This window comes from Octopus bimaculoides, chromosome 14 (genome assembly GCF_046866305.1).
Source record: "Octopus bimaculoides isolate indiv1 chromosome 14, ASM4686630v1, whole genome shotgun sequence".
Taxonomy (NCBI): domain Eukaryota; kingdom Metazoa; phylum Mollusca; class Cephalopoda; order Octopoda; family Octopodidae; genus Octopus; species Octopus bimaculoides.
Window position 1 is genome coordinate 45,146,121 of NC_142941.1, and position 7,500 is coordinate 45,153,620.

At 38.0% G+C, this 7,500-nt stretch overlaps 1 protein-coding gene across 5 annotated transcripts in view; it reads right to left on the minus strand.

The window, feature by feature from the left end:
- LOC106872896 (protocadherin beta-3) overlaps positions 1–7,500 on the minus strand; it is a 97,743-nt gene that overhangs the window by 50,741 nt on the left and 39,502 nt on the right. The window contains exon 1 of one of the 5 annotated variants that reach the window (XM_014920065.3): positions 1,691–2,348. The exons of the other annotated variants lie outside the window; for them this stretch is intronic. The gene's annotated coding sequence lies outside the window, so the exon portion shown is untranslated. Of the gene's footprint in view, positions 1–1,690; positions 2,349–7,500 lie in introns of those variants that run through there. 5 annotated transcript variants of the gene reach the window in all.

Here is a 7,500-nt window from a genome sequence, read left to right on the forward strand (position 1 = left end):
TATAGTTACGAAATATTTATTTGTATGGTGTGTGTGTGTGCAAGCATGGTTGTGTGATTAGGGAGTTTGCTTCACAACAGCAAGTCCTAGGTTTCACAAAAGCAAGTAGTACGGTTTAGGGTTCAGTCCCACTCAGTGGGACCTAGGACAAGTGCCTTTTAATGTAATTCAGGACCAACCAATGCCATGTGAGTAAATTTGGAGGAAAATGTATGGAAACCTGTTATATATAGTAATTTCAAATGTTTGCACAAGGCCAGCAATTTCAGGAGAGGGAGTTAGTTGATTACATCAACCCCAATGCTCAACAGGTACTTATTTTATCAATCTCAATTGGATGAAAGGCAAAGTCAACCAGGGTAGAATTTGAACTCAGAACATCAAGACAGACAAAATACTGCAAAGCATTTAGCCTAGCATGCTAACAATTCCACCAGCTCACTGCCCTCCATGTTGTATATATCATTATATGTGTGCGTTTGTGCGCGCGCGTGTGTGTGTGTGTGTGTTTTCTCTCTTCTTTCCAATTATAACCAGGTGGAATGCACTCCTCAATGTGAAAAGCACTCTACAAAAACTGGATGGCATTAGGAAGGGCACCCTGTCATGCTATGTATGTATGTATGTATGTATGTGTTTATACATGTAAATAAACACATCCATGTGTGAGTGTGGGTGTGTGTATATATATATATATATATGTTTGTGTGTGTGTGTGTGTGTGTGTGTGTTGAAAGCTTATCACAAGCCCCACATGTCAAACTCCATTCATATGGTAATATGGCATTGGTCAATCCAACTCTATAGTAGAAGACACATACCTAAAATTCTGCATTGTAGTATTGAACCCAGAACCATAGGGCTATGAAACAAACTTCTAAATTGTACAGCCATATCTACATGACACATATATCATCATCATCATCAACATCATTCTATTTTTGCTTTTCCATGCTTGCATTAATTGTCTAGCATAATGTCTCACTACTTGGTGCAACCCTTCATCATCTTTTTTGTGAGGTTCAGCCTCCTGAGATCACTTTTAATCAATTCTTGATATTTCTGCTTTTGCCTTTCACAAATGCAACATGTGTTCCTTCTATTTGGACTGTTTGCCACTTTTTTCCCCACCTGCCACTCTCCATTCTCATTACATGTCCATACCTGCTCATTCTTCTGTCTTACACACATCATCTTATACCCACTTACCGTAAATCCTCGAGTATAGTCCGCCCTTGAGAATAATACGCAGAGGATTTTTAGGGGGCTGTACCTCTGAAAAACCTAAACCTTGTGCATAATACGCACCCCTTCTCTAACTTGAGTCAAGGAGGTCTACATAACATCCTTGGTTTGTAAATGTATATACGATAACGTCCTTTATTATTATTGTATATATAACATAATGCAAACATGTAGCCTTTTTGTGCACTTTGTTTGCAGAAAATAAAGAAATAACAGTAATAATGTTGGTGAAAAATAAATATTAAGTAAATTGCCTTTGCATATTTATCACTTAGAAAATTTTGCTTAGAAGATATTTTTCATTTTTAACCTCGTATATAGTACGCACTAGAAATTTTAACCTTTAAATTTTGGGAAAAAAGTGCGGATTATACTCGAGGATTTACGGTATATGCACTCTGTTATCCATATGCATTCACATCACAATCCAGATGAATATACTTACCTTATTTCTTTTTCACCAATTTTTCCTCTCGGCTCATTTGTATTCCATTGTTCACTCATACTAACAATTCACATCCAGCAAAGCAATCCCACTTCCTTGATTTCCAGCCTTTTCATATCCTCTGCATTCAATACCCATATTTTCTACTATGCAACCGTGCAATTCATCCACAGGCATCATACAATCTACCCTTCGCTTGGAGGCAATCTCTTGGTTGCTCACAGAAATAATAGTTCCCTAAACGTTTTCCATTTTGTTCTTACTCTAACTACTCTGCTTTCAGAACAACTTTCTCCACTGATAATTAGGCCACCTAGATAACACGTTATCTTCGAGGGAGCCCCACCAAGCATTTAAAAGAATTTATATCATCGGTGCTCTTACTGCTAACTACTTGTGTATATCTGCTACATCTAAAAATCAGTTTTCACGGTCAGCCAAGTTGTGATCTTACTGCACCTCATTTGACCCATATTTTGTACACTATAAAGAATTTCTAGTCACTCCTTGCCCACATAACAAAAATTGCCACTACCCAGATGACACTGGAGTTTTAACTTCTCACCTGCTAACTAAAACAGTGGTCTTTGCTAGGTTTGCATTGAGGCCTCTTAATTCCAGGCCTCTTAATGCCAGGCCTCACTGCCACATTTAGAACTTCTTCTCAAATTCTTTGTGGCATATTAAAGTTACCACAGACAGCTGGTCTTAAACTCCTCTGTTTGGCCTGGAGAACAATAATAAACTGGAAGAGACTAAGAAATGAGTCCTGATGGATGTCTATATACATAATTGTAAATTCCTTGCTGGAATCAATTCTAATCCTCTTTGATTACAGCATCTCTGATTATGGCAATCTTTGATTACAGCATCTCTGTACATGGCTTGCACTTCCATTTTTCTGACCTCTTGTCTCTTGAAACTCATTGGTCAAATGTATCCTCTGCCCAGGCCCACCCAATTCACTCATCTTTCCTCTTCCTATCACTCATATTGTGTCTTCCTCCAACCACCACCCAATCCTACACTGATCATTAATCCTAATCCTTTCTCCTCAGGATGATATCCCCGAAGAATTTTTTTCCACCACTTTCTCATTTTTATTTTTTTATTCTTTTTGTCTTGCATGTTATTTTCTTTACCTTTTTCTTTTTATTAATTTCTGTTGTTCAAGAAAAACATCAGCTACTTCAATCTTACCAGCCTTAGAAGGGCAGTGAAGGCCATCAACATAACCCATTCCTACAGACTAAACAATTAAAAGAAAAAAGGGGACTGAGTTTGCATCATAGAAATTTATTCATTCAACTACTTCTATTTCAGTCAAGAATATGTGAGTCTAGCTGAGGATATCTCTAGATACTCTGGTTTTCTGCCCTTTCAAAGGATGGGAGATAACTGTGTGTCATACTGTGTGTCTATTTAAGTATCTTCAGGTCATCCATACCTTGTATGGGAACTGTATGGAAGCCTGTCTTGTGGATTGCAACTGTAATTCAAATATCCAGCTTTATTTTGTTATGTCAAGGTCATTCTGCTTGAGAATTATATTCAGGGAAAACCTTAACATACCTTTAGAATTAGATTAAGGAAATATTCAGCCAAGCATCTTACATGCTAAAACAATGACTCTAAAAGTATAGTTAATTGGAAAAACAACTATACAATCACAATTGGAAATGTGTGTGTGTGTGTGTGTGTGTGTGTGTGTGTGTGTGTGTGTGTTTTCTCTCTGATTTCCAATTATAACCAGGAGGAATGCACTGCTCAATGTGGAAAGCACTCTGCAAAAATTGGATGGCATTAGGAAGGGCATCCTGTCATAGAAACCATGCCAAAAGGGACGGTAGAGCTTGGCGCAATGCTCTGGCTTACCAGCTTCGGTCAACCCATCCAACCCATGCCAGCATGGAAAACAGACGTTAAATAGTGATGATGATGAGGAGGAGGATGATGATAATGACGGTGATGATGATGACATGTAAGTGTGTGCATGTATGCATGTGTGTATGTGTGCATGTGTGTATGTGTTGTATATATAAATGTTCCTCTAGTACCTCAGGAATGCATCTTTATGCAGAATCTACCAAAGAGCTCTTCTTATTACATCGTGTAGACTAAATCGACAAAAAAAACAAAAACTAAACAAAATTTGAAGCATTTATTTCAAAGCAGGTACCTAGAATCATATTTAATTCAATTACTCTACATAACATTATATCAATTTACAACCAAATACACACGTGCACAAGTGCACACAGAAACACACACACACACACACACACACATGCGCGCGCATACATTTATGAATACTGATGTAATAGTGTGAAACATTATAGCAAGTTGCATCTCTTCATGTCAAAAAGTCTAACTTGTCAAAAGTCTAACATTTAACACCCAGAGGCTGATGAAATAACTACCAGAATAAGTTATGAAGTAAATACAAATAACAAAAATCTTTGAAAACAGTGCCCCAGCATGGCCACAGTTCAACGACTAAAACCAATAAAGACATAATAGAATTTTGAGAATTGGATTAGTGATAAAATCCTTGAAGGCAGTACTCCAGCATGGTCGCTGTCCAATGATTAAAACCAGTACAAGAAAAACAGGGTCTGAGAAATAGGCTAGTGATAAATCTCTTGAAGGTGGTGCCCCAGCATGGCCACTGCCCAATGACTAAAACCAACAAAGGGATAATAGAATCTTAGGAATGGATTAGCAGCAATTTATATATTTATTCAAATATTTCTTTGTCAGGATTTACCTGTCTCTGGAAATACTACTCAGATTTCTTTATCTCTGACTATACGTAGAAATTCTATCAAAGAATCACCGTCTATTTGGAATGCCTGAGTAGATTATGGTTACATGTTGTTCTTCCTCGAGATACATACTTCCTCCAGGTTTCATTCTTGGGTATGTTGAATGTGTAGTATTGAATACATCATGTGGTATCTCATATTTCTAACAAAAGAGGTTTTTTCCTGTTAAAGCAATGCCAATTGTTTGTGGGTTAAAAGCTAGATCACCTAAAACAGCAATTTTGCTTCTTTGTGTCTTGCTACAAGAGTTCTAGTTGCTAGCAACAGATTTCATACAGTTGGATACACTTTTACACTTTTACTTGTTTCAGTCATTTTGACTGTGGCCATGCTGGAGCACCGCCTTTTACTCAAAGAAATTGACCCCTGGACTTATTCTTTGTAAGCCTGTTACTTATTCTATCGGTCTCTTTTGCCGAACCACTAGGTTACCGGGATGTAAACACACCAACTTCAGTTGTCAAGTAATGGTGGAGAGACAAACACAGACACAGACACACAAATATACATATATTTAAATACAACAGGATTCTTTCAGTTTCTATCTACCAAATTCACTCATAAGGCTTTGGTTGGCCTGAGGCTATTGTAGATGACACCTACTGAAGGTGCATGCAGTGGAACTGAACCTAGAACCATGTGGTTGAGAAACAAGCTTCTTACCACACAGCCATGCCTGCGTCTATGATAATTGATCTTATCTTTTACTTGTTTCAGTCATTAGATTATGGCCATGCTAGGGCACAGCCTTAAAGGATATCTTGTCGAATGAATTGACCCTAGTATTTATTTTCTTCTTAAGCCTGATAGTTATTCTATGAATCTCTCCTGCCGAATTGCTAAGTTACACAGATGTAAACACATCAACAATAACACCAGTTGTGTAGAGGCGATGGGGAACAAATACAGACACGTAATTACAAACATACACACATACGATGGGCTTCTTTCAGTTTCCATCTACCAAGTCCACTTCAAATGACTGAAACAAGTAAAAGAACAAAAGAATAAAGATAAACGGGGATGTGTGTGTGTGAGAGAGAGGGAGAGGGAGAGGAGAGAGAGAGGGAGAGAGAGAGCAAGAGAGAGAGAGCAAGAGAGAGAGAGCAAGAGAGAGAGAGCAAGAGAGAGAGAGCAAGAGAGAGAGAGCAAGAGAGAGAGCGGGAGGGAGACATACACACACACACACAAGTTTGTCTTTGTATTTGTGTTTGCCCCCTCCCTACTACTTGATGATTGGTGTTGGTTTGTTTATGTCTCCAAAACCTAACTGTTTGGCAAAAGAAAATAACCTTTAGCACACTGTAGAATATTATGTCACCACATGAGTTTTCTCCCCTCTCAGTGTGGCACAATGTACCTGAAACTATATTGCGGTGCTGGTGCTACTGGGTTCAGGCCACTGCATGGCACCATGGGCAAATGTCTTCTACAATGGCCTCAAGCCAATCAAAGCCTCTTATGAGTAGATTTGGTAGACGAAAACAGAAAGAGGCCCATCATGTGTGTGTGTGTGTGTGTGTGTGTGTGTGTGTGTGTGTGTGTGTGTGTATCTATGTGTGTTTGTCATTGTGTCTGTGTTCATCCCCCATCACTGCTTGACAAACTGTGTTGGTGTGTTTACATCCCCCCACAACTTAGTGGTTCAGCAAAAGGAGAATGATAGACTAAGTACTAGGCTTAAGATAATAAGTCCTGGGTGGGGTCAATTTGATTGACTAAAACTCTTCAAGGTGATGCTCCAGCATGGGCTCAGTCAAATGACTGAAATAACTTAAAGAATAAAAGAATAATGGTTGCTTGTACATGTGTGTATGTGAGAGAAAGAGGGAGAGAGAGAGAGAGAGAGGGTGGGAGAGAGAATACAGAAATTTCACTTAACTAGTCTTTCTTGTTCTCATTCCTACGAAATAAAGTCCACGGTCATCTACTCAGGTGGTCCACGAGATTTAGTTAATGACTTACTGTTAGAGGTAATGGTAATAAAGGAGTGGAAGAAGTTCTCAAAGATACGATTGTTGTTGGCAACAATTGATTACAAGAGAGAACTTCTACGCAGTAACTCAGCCAGCTAGGATTAGCAGACAGCCCACTCTCAGACCACACCTTAGTATCTTCAATAAAGGATGTATTGAACAATATAGTCTCTGATAGGTGAAATAATGGGATGGTCATAACTAGAATACCTCTGATAATAAATCTTTTTTAATGAAAATTGACTGAGCTTAACAAGAGCAAGAGAAAAACATTTCTTTTTTAAAGAGTAATGTAATTTGCAGGAAACATTGCAATTTATGTAACTAATATAAATGTTTGAAAAAGAACCATTTGAGCTATGCAGGTGAGAATTTGTAAGGTGATGTCAGAAAACATTATTTTAACATATATAAGTCGTTCAATGATCCTATGATCCATCACAAAATATAGAATCATTAAACAAGGTAATACAATTTTTCTTTCTTTTTTATTTTCTGACATACCTGAAATATTTTGCTTAAGTCCTCACCTGCATTGTTCAAAGGTTTTTTTTCTTTCTTTAATTTTTTACAAATATTTATGTCATTTCTTTCAACATGAAATTGACTAACTGTACAGAGTAAGCATGTAAAAAAGTATGGCAATTTTTGGTAGTAAGATACACACATTGACAGTGAAGAGTGGGACAAGTGAGAAACAGGGCAGACACAATTCACTGGGACAGCTTATGTAAAATGCAGGAAAGAAAAAAATGCTACTGACTTGAGAATGTAGCTTAGTATAACTAACAGATACAACTGACATGTATACTATATTATATATACATGTGTGTGTGTGTGTGTGTGTGTATCATCATCACCATTATCATCGTTTAACATCTGCTTTCCATGCTGGCATGGATTGGATGGTTTGACTAAGGACTGGCAAGCTAGGAGGCTGCACCAGGCTCCAATCTGATCTGGCAAGGTTTCTACAGCTGGATGTCCTTCCTAAAGCCAACCAGTCCGA